The sequence below is a fragment of the Arvicanthis niloticus genome, chromosome 5 (assembly GCF_011762505.2).
Source record: "Arvicanthis niloticus isolate mArvNil1 chromosome 5, mArvNil1.pat.X, whole genome shotgun sequence".
Classification (NCBI taxonomy): domain Eukaryota; kingdom Metazoa; phylum Chordata; class Mammalia; order Rodentia; family Muridae; genus Arvicanthis; species Arvicanthis niloticus.
In genome coordinates this window covers 34,191,723-34,208,178 of record NC_047662.1, presented here as the reverse complement: position 1 = coordinate 34,208,178, position 16,456 = coordinate 34,191,723, and the positions used below count along the sequence as shown (strand labels likewise).

Genomic DNA, 16,456 nt, shown 5'->3' with positions numbered 1-16,456 from the left:
ACCAAAGACATTTTAATATACTCATGTGATGGCGTCATATATAAAAAGGACTCGGTGCCATGTCTGATGCAGATCAGCCACCCAGTTAAAGGATGCTGTCATCATTAATCTCATCGCCAAGTATTCAGTGAGTGAGTCTTCTGTATGTACTGAGGATATGCAGACAGAGTAGCTGAAATCTCTGCCCTCAAGAAGTTCCCAGTCTATGAAGGGAACTAGGGGAAACCCATCAGGGCAGCAGAGCAAGACTAACCAAGGACATGAGTGCAGAGGGTGTTCTGACCATCCTCCTCTTTGTCCCAACCACTGGCCTTGTCAGTCCTCCTCTTCCTCCTCTCTGAGCTCCCTCCTGATAATATGCATCCAGATAACATCTTTTTTTGTTTGTTTGTTTTTTTCAAGACAGGGTTTCTCTCTGTAGCCCTGGCTGTCCTGGAACTCACTCTGTAGACCAGGCTGGGATTAAAGGCGTGCGCCACCACCGCCCGGCCAGATAACATCTTGAAACACAATTTAAGGTAAAGAAGCAGTGATGAAACAGACCGTGATGACAGTATAATCCCAACATTCATGATGTTGAGGCCGGGGCAGGACCAGGAGTTGGAGGCTAGCCTGGCCCTTTCAAAGCAGTCTCAAAGAATGAAACAAAATAAAACAAAAAGACTCAGGAACAACAACTGGGCATGGTGACTCGTGCCTGTAATCCCAGCTTTTGGGAGATGGAGGTCGGAGGGGCAGAAGTTTAAGGCTATCCTTGGCAATGTAGCGCATTGGAGGCCAGCATGGATTACATTAAACCCTGCCCAAAAATAAGAGTCAGGGACAAGCCATGGGACTTTTGGAAAAGCTATTCCATGACTCTGGGCCTCAATGTCATCTACCCTTTGTGAAACGAGGGCACTGTCTGTCTCTGACCTTCAAATCTCTTTCAGAGACTCAGTGTAGCCATGAGCAGACTTGATTTAACAACTTAAAATGCTAGGCCTCTGCTCAGGCCTGTTGCTGGTACCCCATCTTTCCTGAGGCCATGGGGCAAATGCAGATAGACAGCACAGAGAAATGTCAAAATGATCCCCTCCTACCACACAGCAGCTGTGTGACCCTCTCTCCACTGTTCAGCCTTTCGAGTCCTCATTCCTCACTTATAAACTGGGGGTTATAATAGCATCTACCAGCCAGAGTGACTGTGAAAAATGTTAAGACATGCAGTAAACTCGATAAGTAGGTACCTTAAAGATGGTCTTTACATCTATGTATGGTGGGAATCTCAGCTCTCAGGAAGCAGAGGCAGGAGGATATGTTCATTTAAAGTCATCCTGGGCTGATTCAGATGATAGATAGATAGATAGATAGATAGATAGATAGATAGATAGATAGACAGAGGGGAGATAGATAAATGATAGAAAGATACGATAATGGTGATAGATACATTGAAAAGTAGATGATAGATATTAAAAGTAATTTAAATGAATGTTATTATTACTCTTAAGTAGGTCAAAGGTAAAGAGAGCCTGGTTGACTTGCGCTCAGAAGCTGATGTCTCAGGAGATAAAGGTAGCTGGCTGCCTCTGGGTTCCACAATCTGAACAAAAGAGAACCGACTCCTGCAGGTAGTACTCTGACCTCCAAGGGTGCCCCCTCCCCCACTAAATTGGTGTAATAAAAAAAAATTTATTTAAAGGTTCCTGGTCTGTGCATCATGTTCTCAAAATGTGCCGTTTTAAAAAGCCAGCCATGGCGGCACGGGCTTGTAAGAGGCAAAGCCAGGAGGAGCCCTGGCGCTCACTGGCCAGCCAGCCTAACTGAATATGAGAGCTCTGGATTCCATTGAGATACGCTCTCTAGAAAACAAAGTGAATGGCTCCTGGGGAAGACTCAAGGTTTGATCTCTGGCCTCTATGTGCACATGCTTTCATACACACACATGCATATGTGTGCACAGGCACATACCACACACACACACACACATACACACACATGTGACTTGGAGATGTTAACTATACCCGATAGATTCACACCATTCACCTTCCCTCCCCTTGGTGCCCACACTTTCTCCCCCATCTCTCTGTACATATCCAGTCGAACGCTACAGCAGGCTTAGGCTTTCCTCAACTCCTCCACCCTACATACCAAATGTTTCATCTCACTGACTTTCCCTTATAGGGCTTTCTGAAGCTAGTGAGAGATTCCATTGCTGACAAACATCTAGTAAAGGACTGTTAGACCCCCATGACTGGGCTTTCTTGGCTACAAAGTGCTATTAGCATTCTACCCAAAAGCCTTCCCTTCCTGACACCTTACAAGAGATTTAGTTCCCCACCTCAAGAGCTCACAGCTCTCTGCATGAGGATTTTCTCTGGCCTGAGCCAGACTCCTTTTCCTGGGCAGCATTCTACAGTCAGAGAGTGAATGGCCCTGGGAGTGTCCTCAGCCATCACTGAGTGGATGACTCAGAAAGTCAGTGGACAAGAACTCCAACTTCCTGCCACTCTATGGGGCAATTCTCCATTGTGTTCTGCAGTCTCTGAAACCACTTCTCTCAAGGAGTAGAACTCCTTCACTTCACTTCCTGGGAGCATGCTCGCCTAGACCCATCACACTGAGCAGATCTCATGCAGCTACATGAACAAAGCATACATGTCCTTCTAAAAATTCCCAAATGCTAAGAAGCTATCCCTGACTTGGAGAGGCTTCTGAATAGGCAGTGCCTGGTGACTGGGGACTCACATAGATAGGACTCATATAGTAGGAAGAGTGTGTCACAACACCACTCCTGTGTTTTCCAGGGACATCCTCTGTTGTGCATGCCAAACATACTCAAGGTATCCCTGGAGGATGGACAGACCAAGGCTTTCAAGTGTGAGGCAAACACAGTTGTGAAGTTTTTAAGAAAAAAACTTGAACACACTTCAAAGTGTGTGTAGCTAAATCCCTGCATCTACTTTGCAAGGTATCAGTTAAGACATACCCAAATCCTCATAACAATCAATCTTCCTATCTTTATTGTTTTTGTTTGTTTTGAGACAGATTATCTCTCTGTAGCCCTGGCTGTCCTGGAACTCGCTCTGTAGACCAGACTGGCCTTGAACTCACTGATCTTCCTGCCTCTGCCTCCCAAGTGTTGGGATTAAGGGTGTGAGCCACCACACCAGACTACCTGTCTTTTGTTATTTATGGTTATTTATGTCCTTTCATCTCAAATGTCCTCCTACATCTTGTCTGTCTGTCTGTCTGTCTGTCTGTCTGCTTCTATAGTTTTCAGTAAGCATAGGAAAGGTTGTCTGATGCTTTGAACTTCCAGAGTGGTTTTCTTCTTCTCCTCTTTCTCCTCCTCCTCTTCCTCCTCCTGCTCCTGCTCCTCATCTTTGTTGTTTTGTTTTTCAGGCAGTATCTCAGGCTAGTCTAGAACTCAGCCAATGATAACCTTGAATCTCTTATGCCCCTGCCTTCACCTTTCAGGTCCTGAGGGTCAAAGCCAAGATTTCAGGCATGCTCACCCAGCGTTCTAACTACTGAGCTGTATCCCCAGCCCTCAGTATGACCTCTGCCTGTCTCATCCCTTGACCTAGTGGAGTCTATTGATCACATCTACAGACCCACTTTTGGTCAACTGATTACCCTAAGGCTACAATTAACCTTATAATTACCCAGAACTGCTCCTGCTCTGGGTTCTAGAACATGCATGGTCCTGGATAGCCATAGACACCTCTCCCTGACTCTCAACTCCAGGGACATCTACTCATGGGGTCATCAAAGGCTCATCTCCTGCTTCCCATCTCCCAGTTCATCAGGCCAGTTCTACTTTATTTCCTCTATACTGGAAATTTCCTGCAAATTTGCCAATCCCTTTCCCGACTCCAGCCTTCACACTATATAAAACCCAGCCCTTGTTCAGATTACCCCAGCCTCTGCCAGTGACCTCAGAGGAAGTGCAAAGCCGTCAAAGATATTCACAGAAGTTAGGGTTGGAACCTGGCTCCACCACTGTTCACTCTATGGCCCTGGGCAAATGTTGTAAGTTCTGGGCCTGTAGGTTTCAGTAGGAAAGAAAACAGTAAAGGACACTGCTCAGATTGATTTTTTTATTTTATTCTTTTTCACGGGTGTTTTTGTTTATTTGTTTTGTTTTGTTTTGTTTTGAGATAGGGTCTCTATATATAACTCTGGCTATTCTGGAACTCACTATGTAGACCAGGCTTGTCTCAAACTCACAAAGATCTTCTAGCCTCTGCCTCCCAAGTGCTGGACTAAGGGCGTGTACCACCATGCCCACCTAATGTTCAATCTTTAAATGTCAAAGACACAGTCCCCTCAGTAACTGTTAAGTGAATTTAGTTTTTCTGACTATCTGCTTGGTTGGATGGTGGGGGAGTAAATGAAGTAATTTCTAGAAGGCATGTAGAATCCCACCTGGCCCTGGAGCATGCGCTCAGATTCTTTGCGTCCCTCTGTCAGCTGTCTTCACAAATCTCCACAAACCAGGAAGTGGACAACAGAATGAGTTTCTGCAGAGGTCTGAAGGCCAGAGTCTAAACTCACGCTGTTAACAGGGTTGTCTCATTCCAACGCTTGAGTGACAAGCTATTCCATGCCTATCTCTTAGCTCCTGGGGACCGCCAGCAATTCTGACACTCTTGTGGTAGACTGTACCTGATAAGGTCAACTCTGTCTTTCTGTACATGTGACCTTGCCCTCTATGTCTAGCCTTCAGTCTCTTCTTTGCTCTTATAAGGAGTCCAGTCGCTATATTTAGGGTCCACCATAAGCCCAAGATAATCCCCTCTTGAGAGCTATAACTTAGTCACATCTGTAAAGAGCCTTTCAGGTTCTACAAGTTAAGACTTGAACACATCATTTGTGTGTGGCAGGGGAGACATTTTTATTACAAAGAATTTATGTAGGAACAGATACCAGATTACTGAGGTGGAGAGACCAAGAAGAGATGTACATAATCACTTGAAAAATACCTGGTTGAGAAGGATACAGATGGGGCCTGGGGATGTAACTTGGTGGGAGGAGTGATTGCCTCACACACACTTGCAATCCACACCCTCAGGAGGCACAGGCAGGAGGATGAGAAGCTCAAGTTCATTCTCAGCTACTTAGAGTAGGAGGCTAACCTGGGCTACACAAGACAAATAGTTCCAAAGGGAAAGAAAAAAACACACAGATGGAAATGGAGCTGAAATGAGGCTCAGAAGATGAATTTTTGTTTTCTATTTCGTGTGTGTGTGTGTGTGTGTGTGTGTGTGTGTGTGTGTGTGTGAACATACAATGGTGAGCATGTTGAAGTCCAAGGACAACCTGTAGGAGTCCGTTCTCTCCCTTCTCAGGGATCGAACTCAGATTGCCAGGCTTGCCAGCAAGCACCTTAACCACTGAACCATCTCACTAGCCCCTGTTTATAAGGTGGTAGGGGACTAGAGAGAAAATTCATTCGTTAAAAGTAGTTGTTGCTTTTGCAGAGAACCTGGGTTCAGTTCCCAGCGCCTACACAGCGGCTCACAACTGAGATGGTTAAGTGGTGTACATACTTACATGAAGGTAAAATACTCATATAGAGAAAATAAATAAATCCAGAAAATAAAATCAAAAAGATAAAAAAGATGGTAGAACACCAGGTATGGTGGTGCACACCTTTAATCTTAGCACCCAGGAGGCAGAGGCAGGAGAATCTTTGTTTGTTCAAGACCATCCTGATCTACATGGGGAATACTAGGACAGCCACAGTTATGTAGAGAGACCCTGTCAAAAAAAAAAACATAAAAAGAAGGTAGATCCAGGCCTAGGAGCCAGAGCTATAATCCCATTTACTCAGGAAGCTGAAGCATGGGCTCAGCTTCTTGAGTAAAAGAGATGGCTCAGAGGTTAAGAGCACATGCTACTCTGACAGAGGACCTGGGTTCGATTCCCAGCACTCACATAGTGGCTCACTGCCATCTATAGCCCCAGTCCCGAGGATCTAACAGGCATACATATGATACACATACATGTATGCAAGAAAAACATTCATACACATAAAATAAAATAAGTCTCCCCCCACCAAAAAAAAAAAAAAGAGGCTGAAGCAGGAGGATCTCAAGTTCAAGGTTTGCCAGGATAAATTAGTGAGACCCTGGCACAAAATAAAAAGCAAAAAGATTGTTAAGATACAGTCTAGTAGTAGAGAGATTTTTAAACCATGCTCAAGGTCCTGAGTTCAACCCATACACACACACACACACACACACACACACCAGTAAGAAGGGGAGATAGCAAAATGGCTCAGCGTGTGGAGATGCTTGGCATGGATGGAGCTCAATGGCCTGAGTTCCATCTCTAGATCTCACACAGTAAAGGAGAGAGCTGACTCTAGCAAGTTACATAGGAAGACCTCCACAGGTAGAGAACATCTCTGCCCCTCACACAAAAACAAAACAATGATGGGAGAGTTTGGGTCTCCTGAGGGAAAACGAGGTAGTAGAGTCCTTAAAGACCTTAAAGGAAAACCTTCAAGAGCTTAATAAAGTACAGATGTGGGGGCATAAAGCTGTAATCCCAGCACTTGGGTGGCTGAGACAGGAGGATCACTGCAAATTCCAGGTCAGCCTGGACTACATAAGGAAACTTGGTCTCCAAAGAGGGTAGGGATAGGGTTATAAAAACTGAATTGAAGAGTTGGCTTCAGAACAATCACCATCAATAAATCTGAGCTGAGCAGATGATTCAACAAACCCCAGGCTAGGCCAGCCACAGATCAACAGCAGGCCACAGAACAAGTCAGAACAGAGACATGGATGGAAGATAGACAGAAAGGGTGTGTGAGCCAAAGAACCACCAAAGGCAAGAGAAAGCATAGACACCAGAGTCTCTGATGAAAACACCTGACATTTAAAAGACCAAATCAGAGAGATTATATTCACAGAGGTGTGAGCAAAGCTCTCTTCCATCTTTTTCCTTCTCTTTCTTTTTCTTTTCTTTTTTCTGGCTTTTGGTTTTTCTAGACAGGATTTCTCTGTGTATCCCTGGCTGTCCTGGAACTCAGAGATCTGCCTGCCTCTCTGTGTGCTGGGATTAATGGCTCCTACTGACAAGATCTGGCTCTCTCTCTCTCTCTCTCTCTCTCTCTCTCTCTCTCTCTCTCTCCCTCTCTCTCTCTCTCTCCTTCTCCTTCATTTCTTGAAGCATCGAAGATTGCTGGAGAATAGGTAGAATACCAAGATGAGACCCAGGAATTCTTTAGGATTACAGAAGGACATACCAGAAGCTGGAGTGTTTCTCACAGGCCTCACACAAGTTAGTAGGGAGTTAGCTCACCGAGTCACCAAGGGTGCCCCAGAAATGAGCACATCTTATACTCTTCTAGTTTGTACTCTCCTCCTGGGCTTCTGTGACATGAGCCCTGCCTGATACGCCATCTGTGGAGCTTTCTCCAGACCCTTTCCACAGTGAACTCTCTTGCAGTGTGGGGACCAGCAGCCCCAGCCTCCAGTCCATTCCTCCAACCTGCGGAGACTTCCAAACCTGGCCTGCCCAAGTATCTCTCCTGAGCTCTGGATCCACATGTCACCAGCTACTACATTGTTCTTCTGTCCATTCCATGCAATTAGACCCCAGCAGATCCAAGACTGGCTTTACCTCAGTCCTTCCCACACTGGTCTTCCTCCAAGGCTCCCTGATGGGAGACTGGTAACACAAAATCTGTCTATGTCTCCTCACAAGTGTCCACCAATTGCCAAGAGTTATCAGTCCCTCATGATCCTCTGCCTCCATCCATCTGTCCCAACCTTTGTAGGCATATCTTACTAAAACCCCTGAAAACAGGATCCCACCAGGTCTTGCTGGTGACTATCTTTTGCAATGCAACTGGTTCTCATTTCCTCTTCCTCCTTCTCCTCCTCCTCCTCTTCCTCCTCTTCTTCCTTCTCTTCCTCTTCTTCCTCCTCCTCCTCTTTCTCTTCCTCCTCCTCTTCATTGACTTATTTCTTTGTGTGCATGCACACACGTGCAATGGCCCATGTGGAAATGTCCAAAGACAACCTTCAAAAACAGTCAGTTCTCTCTTTTCACCATACTGGGCCTGGAGACTAAACTCAAGTCAAGCTTGGTGACAAGCACTTTCAGCCCCTGAACATTCCCTCAGCCCAATTCTGGTCTTAAGTCACAAAAATGGCTTTGTTCACCTCTCTTGTATCTCTTCTCTGTCTGTGCTGGGTAAAGCAGCATCAGCATTCCAGGTCTTTGCTGAGCTGGCCTCCTAGTCTCTGGCTTTAGACCGACCCACATGCCTCCCACCCTGTGGCCACACTTAAATCTTACCATTTCCCAGGCAAATCTCACCTCTGTCTCTACACAGCACCCTCCCTTACCCACCTGTCATCGTGGAGCCAGCACGGTCTCTGCTCCAGTAAGACTTTCTCTGGAGATCTTCCTCTGGAGTTGGTCTTCGTGGACGCTTCCCTCTCCTCTGTCACTGTTCCCCCAGTGGTACCTGTTGGTGTGACTGGAGCACACTGAGCTTCGGCCTCTGCTTGAGCTGCATGTGCTCAGGTCTCAGGAGGTCTGTTGGTCTGCCACAGCTTGGGCTCTACTTTTCCATCTCTCTATGCTTTTCGCTCTTCTTCGGGACACATAGTCACCTCAGACATCTTAAACAAATAAGATTTTGGGTTACCACTCTTTAATTTGCTTGGGATACACTTTCAAAATACAGTCTATATGTGACCAAAATATGTGACTATTTTTGTTGTCTTTTTGGGTTTTTTGTTTGTTTGTTTGTTTGGATTTTTTGTTTTGTTTTGTTTCATATAGTCCTGGTAGTCCTGGCATTCAATGTACACCAGGCGGGCCTCAAACTTACAGCACTCTTCCTATCTCAGCCTCTGGTGAACAGAGGTGAACTGCTGGGATTACAGGCTTGAACCATCATGCCCAGTTAACTATGTGTGGGTTTTGTTTGTTTGTTTGTTTGTTTGTTTAAATCATATATTGTATAAATCATATGTTTAAGTCATACTACTTCTAAGCAGTACCACTGGTGTGCATGGTCCAGTGCAGCCCTGCCAGCTTTATCACTTTTGTTCATGGAGTCTGCTTTAGAAGTCATGCAGAGCCGGGCGGTGGTGGCATATGCCTTTAATCCCAGCACTTGGGAGGCAGAGGCAGGCAGATTTCTGAGTTCGAGGCCAGCCTGGTCTACAGAGTAAGTTCCAAGACAGCTAGGGCTACACAGAGAAACCCTGTCTCGAAAAACAAAAACAAAAACAAAAAAAGAAGTCATGCAGAGAGTTAGTCTTCCTGCAGGGAGTCTTTCCTGCTCTTAGGAAGTATGTGACCCTTGTTCTGTCTGGGGTGTAAATGCCACAGTAGAAGTTGGTAGAGGAGAAACCTAGGATGGGAGAGGCTAATCTGAACTGTGAGAAAACCTCAGACCCATCAGGTTGACATCCCCAGTTCCCTCCCTCCTGCCTTCTGAGCATCTTACTGGCCACAGCTTTCCCAATCTTCTGTCTCAACCTTCTAGCCAATCTTCATTCATCTGCTGTGTGTAGGGACCATGGGCCTCACAGGGATCACACAACAAAGAACCAGGTCTGTGTGTCTGTCCCTGTAGCAGTTCTACCCCTGATGGTGCTAAGATACAAAGGAGCAAGAAGGTTCCTAAGACCCTTGGCTGAGCCCTTCCCACCTATCCCCTCCCTCTGTACAAGTCTGGAGGGTCCAAGAGTAGCAGCCCCCATCTACAGAGGATAAAACTGTTTTCCAGAGTTTATATGCAGAAAGAGACAGGCAGAGAGGGAAGATGTGAAGACTCACAAGAAGCCACAAGACAAAGAAGCCCGGGGGCTGCCAGCAGCTAGGAGAAGCCTGGGCACATCCTCTTTCAGCCCAGAGGAACAATCCTGCCAGCATATGGGGCTAGCTAGCCTCCAGCTTCCACAGCCCTGAGAAGCACTGTCTGTGGCTTAAACCACCAGGTATGTGGTTCTTGGTCCCCAGTAGACCAGCAGCATGATGAGAAACCTGTCCTCTACCCAACCAGAAACTGTGTACTGAAGATACGTGGGAATAAATGGATTTTGTTATCTCAATTTCCATATGTTTTATCACATTTTTATCAAAGAACCTGGGAAACGATTAAAAAGTAAAAAGGAGACTAAAAGCGTGTGTGCTCTTCCAGTCATGGTCAATATTTTGAATCTCCTTGCAGTTTGGATGTGGGTTGTTATCTTTCCCCTGTACAGTTGCTAGAATCTTTCTCAAAGGGCTGTCTCCAGACTTGGATGAGAGAGCCTGGGCGCAGTTCTCAGGCCCGATGCAACCCTGTGCTGAGTGGATACTACACAGATTTATGTAGACATTGTATAAAATGAGCCATGCTGCTTGATAACTTCCGCTTTCCCCTGGCTTATCTTGAGTATTTCCTCCTATATCTAATATTCTTCCACATCGTGCTTTTTTTCAATCCTGTATAGACCTCCGTCTGTGAACCTGGCATAAATCCACTTACCTAGTGCCCTTCCATTAAACATTTACAAAAACCACTAGCTTTGCCCAGTTACCCATAAGGCCAGAATAGATCTTTGATTGATTTGGGTTTACTAAATAGAGTTGTTAAACCTGCGCGTCCAAATCAAAGCGAAGCCGGTGTGAAGCTACGCTACCGGCTACAGTGACCCCGCTGAGAGACTGCAGTTTACCTCCTCCTGCAGCCAGACAGGGGCTCACTTCCCCACACCTCCCCAACATCTGCTGTTTTGCCTGCCATTGTTTTGACCAGTTGTATAGAGAGGAAACCCCAGAATCCCCTTTTCATTTGCACTTTGGACTTCTAATGTTTTTACAAGGTTTTTGTATTTCTTCAGTGAGCTACGTTAATCATCCTCTACCCGTTTTTGTCCACTGGTCAGTTCCTCTCATTGTTAAGGATTTAGCGGACTTGAAAGGGCAGCTGCAGATGGGCGCCCACTGCAGCTTCCTCCCCGCCCTTCTGACCCTCCTCCTCCTCCTTTCCCATCCTCCAGAGCTTTCCTTTGCTCTCCAGGGAACCTTTGTCATTCAAACTGGCCACTGCTTCCCAGGGCCCTGGGAAAGTCATCTCTCACCGTCCTCGCCACCTTTTTCTCCTTTGCCTCCGGAACCCCACATTCTTACAGCCCTCCCCACCTCTCTCCACGCCCTGCACATCCTCCCTCGAAATTCTTCTCGGAGGCTGTAAGCCACAGGGGACCCGAATTAATCTAGAGCGGGAATCCCACCCCACCCCGTTCCGGGCTGAAAAGAGAAAGAAGAAAAGTGGGGAGAGGTTCAAAGGAGCAGCGTGGTCCCCGGGGAATAACCTGGGAGAAAGAGGAACGAGAGAGTGTGTAGAGAAAAGAACGTTCCCACTGTCTTTCCACCTTTGAAATCTTTCTAGAATAGAACTCACAACCCAAATCCTCCTGGTACAGGCTCTCGGATCACCTTACTGGGTTGTTAGGAGACAGAAAGGCAACGTTTCCAGTAGATGATCTGGCGCAAAAGGTGCACCGCTCACTACCACAAACCTCCTAGGTCAGGTCAGACCTGACTTCTCCAAGGGAGGTGGGTCCTGGAAACGGAGGTTTTCACTTGTTTCGAGAAGAGGCAGGAAGAACAGTCCGGGTGAGGCTAGAAGGCCAGAGGTCCTGGTGGACAGCACAGCTGAGCGTGACTTGGGGGAGACGGGAAATGCCCCACTATCCATGCAGTGGACAGGATTTTGGGGCTCCATTCCACTCGGTCGCCTATTGAAGTCATCCGTTTGGCAGGTCAGCCTGCGCCAGTGCTACTGAGTAGCCTAGATCTTGGGGAGACACTTGTGAACCAGAGAGATCTAAGCAAAGGGCGCTCAGAGACTGACCGAAGCTGATAACCCAAGGGCGCGTCCCAGAAGCAGCTGGGCCTGGGGCGCAGACTTAGACAGACTGACGGGGGTGGGGGTGGGGGAGCATCACATATGTTGCCTAAACTCAGAGTGGAAAATTAAGTATGGGCGCTTTGAACCTGAGGGGCTGTTCAGGAGGGTGGCGCACAGGGAAAGAAACGAGGAGCCCCAAGGCCTGAACCTCCAAACTTGAAGCTAGGCAAAGCATGTCAGAACCCAATGTCACTAAGATCCTACTAGGGGTGGCGGCAGGCTGGGGCTGGGCTGTGTGAGGAGGGGGCAGGGAAGCGGAGGAACCAACCGAGGCCCGCGCCCCCCCTTGTCCTCTGTGCTGTGTCTCCGCCCTGGCTCGGACCGCACGTAGCGCTCGTAGGCTCCGCGCGCGCCGGGGCAGGTAACAAAGCCGCTAGTGTGGGGCGGGCGCCAGGGCTGGGCCTGGAGGAGGAGGCAGGGGGTGGGGGTAGAGAGCAGGGGCCCAGGAGGGAATCTGTCCTCCACCTGAGGAAGGCGCCACGATCTTTGCATTCTGGCGGGATGGCTCAGGCCCAGGTGCAGAAATGGACTGGGCTCGGGTCTCTAGGGGAGCCCAGCCCCACAACGCACAGCCCTAGGTTAGGCCAGCTAGGGAAGAGGCGAACTCGTGGTGGTCTTGTCAACACTCCTACTTTGGTGCGATTACAGGGACCGCCTCAGGCCCCTGGGTGGGATTGGACTAATGTGTACATTCTGGTGCTGGCTGTGGAATGCCTTATCGGAGAGGCCATTCGTCTACCTGGATGAACGGGTTTTAAGTAGCACAAGATTCTGAAACCTCGCCCCAAACAGGATGGGGGAGGGATGGAGCTGATGAGTTTAAGAGGAGACTCGAGCCATCTCAAACTACCTACATCACCACCGCAGGTCTCCGGCTCCTTAGGATGCCTCAATTATAGGTGCTCACACAGGACATGATTAGATTTTCAGGCTTTGTCCACACCTGATAACACACACAAGCAGGTGACCCACACAAGCAGAGCTGGAGGATGAACTCAGAATGACCTTTTAGGGGTCATATCCCTCCCCCTTCCTGCCCAACTTCTAGCTTTTTGTTGTTTGGAAAGGGGGTGGGCAACCCAGGGCTGATGGAGGGGAACAAAGGTAATTTGGGAAGGAAGTCTTTTGCTTCCAAGCAGCTGCCCTCTCCTAGGGCCTCACAGCTCAACTCATTGTAGAGTGACCTCCCATCCCCCACCAAAGCCAATGAAATGTAGGTCAGAGGACCACCCAGGATAGGGGTTGAGGGCATAAGAGAAAAGGAAGCTTATCCCCCTCAGACTGAGTCCCTACTAGATAGGAGAGTCCCAGGAGATTGTGCCCGCCTCAGTTTTCCTCATCAGTACAGTGGGTGACTCCTGTGGCTGTGATGTGAGGGGGCTCCTTTCAGTCCCCTGGGGAGAGGTGCCCAGGTGCCCTGATTCTAGTAACCTGGCTTGATTCTTAAGAGGGGAGCACAGAGAGCAGGAGAGAAGTTCTGAGGTACCCCACAGCCTGGAGAAGTTGTCTCTGGGTGTTCTGGAGAGGCACTAGACCACACTCAGGTCCCAGGAATGCTGCAGCCTCTGCACAGATGAAGACTGGGACCACAGACTCTGATGCTCCGGGCTCAAGACCAGGATTTAAGAAGCTCAGCAGGGCAGTGGTGGCACACGCCTTTAATCCCAGCACTTGGGAGGCAGAGGCAGGCGGATTTCTGAGTTTGAGGCCAGCCTGGTCTACAGAGTGAGTTCCAGGACAGCCAAGACACAGAGAAACCCTGTTTCAAAAAACCAAAATAAATAAATAAATAAATAAATAAATAAAATTTAAAAATTTAAAAAATTAAAAAAAAAAAAAAAGAGGGAAGCTCCACCACACAGTAAAGAAAATACAAGTGTAGATGAATGAATAAATGTGTCAGCCCAGGAAGGCATCTGCAGAGAAAGCTGTGGCTTGCAGCAGAATGTCACTGTTCTGACCCTGGGGTGGTCAGGTAGCATCTTCCCTAGAATCAGGAAGCCCCAGAGTTCAGCTCCTGGCCCAAGCCAGGACACACGCAGATAGCCATGCTGTGTGCTTCTTGAGCAGTCAGTGCTCAGCACAGTTACTACAGGGTTTCCCTAGACTCAGGCCCCTCTCCATCCTACCGGTGGATGGCAACTGGAGCCATATGACAAAAGCCTGCTTGAAGGCAAGCCTGGCTACCTTGGACGCCATTTCTGTCTCTCTGAGCTTTAGTTGTGTTATCTTTAAAAGACATACAAATACATCTAGGTTGCTTCAGAGGAAGACTGGGGTCGTGTGCAGCACCTCGCCCCCTCCCCCTCAGCTCCTTCTGCATCCTCTTCCCTCCTTCCCTGTTTCTAAGCCTGTGTACTTGCACCAACAGGTCCCAGACCACAGGGGTTGCTTTTCCTTGGTCCCTGTGACCATGGTCACCCAGGATTATCTAACTCAGAGTCAGTGATAGAAGGCAGTATTCACTGAATGCTAAGTGACGAGCGAAATATTTTCTTAACCAGAGGACAAATCTGAAGGCTATTTTTCATTAGGACATTTTCTTTTCTTTCTTTCTTTTTTTTTTTACACTCCAGATTTTATTTTATCACCCCCCCCCCAAAAAAAAAAAAACCTATTTTCTATCACAGAGGTTCAGGACTTGTCTGTCACCTCACAAACTCAGTAAATTGCTTGTTTGGCAGACAGGGAAGTGAGGTCCAACATGTGACAGAGATGCCCAGATGAGACTCCTGCTGATTTCTCTTAATACCTCCCATAACCTTCCTTGAGGACATTCTTGTTTTGTTTGTTTATTGAGGTAGGTGTGTGTGTGTGTGTGTGTGTGTGTGTGTGTGTGTGTGTGGTCTCACTATAACCCAGGCCAAGCACACACATCCCCACCATCAACCTGACATTCCCATCAGTCTTGCCTACCTTTTCCTCCTATGGCTCCAGCCCTTGCAAAGCATCGGAAGACCAGCACTTGGATGCCCTCTTTGTCCCTCCGCCTCCTCCCCCCTCCAGCGGGGACCTGAGAGCCTAGAGTACACAGAGGTTACTGAGGGCTGGAGTCAGGTGCTGCAGTACAGGCGCTGGGAATAAGCTTTGGAAGGCAGAGATGTGGCATCAGCACGTGCAGGCCCACACTGGCCTGTGGCTGTGAACTTCCTAGCAGAGCCCAGGGAGCATAGCCTTCAAAGCCAGACATCTGACTAGTCAGATGAGTTGCTTAGGCAAACTGCCTCTCTGTGAGCCTCAGTTTCCTTACCTGTAGTATGGGAATACTAATTCCTCCTCAACAGACCAATCAAGCTGATACAATGAGAACAGCAGCAAGTGTCTGAATCCAGAGCAGGGGGGGCAAAGATGTGTCTTCTTAACCTCCATCTGTCCTTCCTTTCCTCTCTTCTCCCTCCCTGCCCTCCTTCATCCCCATGCTCACCCCATTTCCCCTGTACTTCCAAAATGAAAGAAAGAATTGTGGGCTAGGGTTAGAGACACAGGTCTTCTTTAATCCCAGCATTCGGGAAGAAGCAGAGACAGGTAGATCTCTCTGAGTCCCGAGGCCAGCCTGGTCTACACAACAAGCTCCAGGACAGCCAGGGCTACATGGTAAGACCCTACCTAAAAATCAATACAGAGCAAAAATTTAAAAAAACAAACAAAGAAACAACAACAAAAAAAAAAAAAAAAAAAAAAAAACTACCAAAAAATAAAACCAGAACTGTAGTCCGCTGTTCTTCTCCCACAGTCCATCGGCTGTTGTGAAATACCATGGGAAGGAGAGTAAGCTGAAAGTGCTCATACCAAATCTGAATCCTCTGAACATCACCACCTTCCAGGACAAAGTTATCTTTTCCTCATTTGTCTGAGCAAGCCCCAAAGGCCATCGCAAGCATCTTTGAAAGAAAGAAGGAGAAGAAAACAAATACATGCAGAGGTGGGTGATGTGAAGACAGGCTGAGATTGGAGCGATGTGCCCACAGGCCACGGAACATCTGTGGCCACCAGAAGCTGGAAGAGACAAAGACCAGTTTCTCCCACAGAGGCGTGGAAGGGCGGGGAAGCCTGCTGCCACTTGCTTTGAGACTTCCTCCTCTGTGTGGAAAGCACATTCCTTCGATTGCCAGGCACCCAGAGAGGCAACTGGTTCCAGCAGCCAAGGGACACTAAGCTAGGTTTAGAGAACCCAGCAGCATTCAGCCAGTAGTTTCCTGCCCCTGCCTAGCCAAACCTGGACCTCTGCGGGCACTCAGCCAGCAGCTAAGCTCTGAAGGCAGATCCTGATGGGATGGGGTGTCAGCATTAGGGTAAAGGGAGTGTTCTCCTCTACCCTCCAGAGTTTGGCTGGAATACACTGTCAAAGACAGATGGAAACGGGAGACAAGGTATACAAGCTTATTAACATGCACGGAGGGAACCATTCCAGGATCAGGGAAATCGCAGGAGTGTGTTGGGGATCGAGAAAGACAGTTTTTCAGAGGACCGGTAAGTGAGTGAATTTGGGAAGGGCTCACAGGAGTAAGAACATAGAGTTCTTAAGAGCCCATGACAAGA

At 47.8% G+C, this 16,456-nt stretch overlaps 1 long non-coding RNA gene across 1 annotated transcript in view; it reads right to left on the bottom strand.

Moving 5' to 3' along the window:
* LOC143442367 (uncharacterized) overlaps window positions 1-15,805 on the bottom strand; it is a 30,053-nt gene extending 14,248 nt beyond the window's left edge. The window contains exons 1-2 of the long non-coding RNA XR_013110487.1: window positions 15,707-15,805; window positions 8,353-8,627 (exon numbers count right to left, since the gene is read on the bottom strand). This is a non-coding gene — a long non-coding RNA (uncharacterized LOC143442367). The remainder of the gene's footprint in view (window positions 1-8,352; window positions 8,628-15,706) is intronic.
* Between the last annotated feature and the right edge of the window lie 651 nt (window positions 15,806-16,456).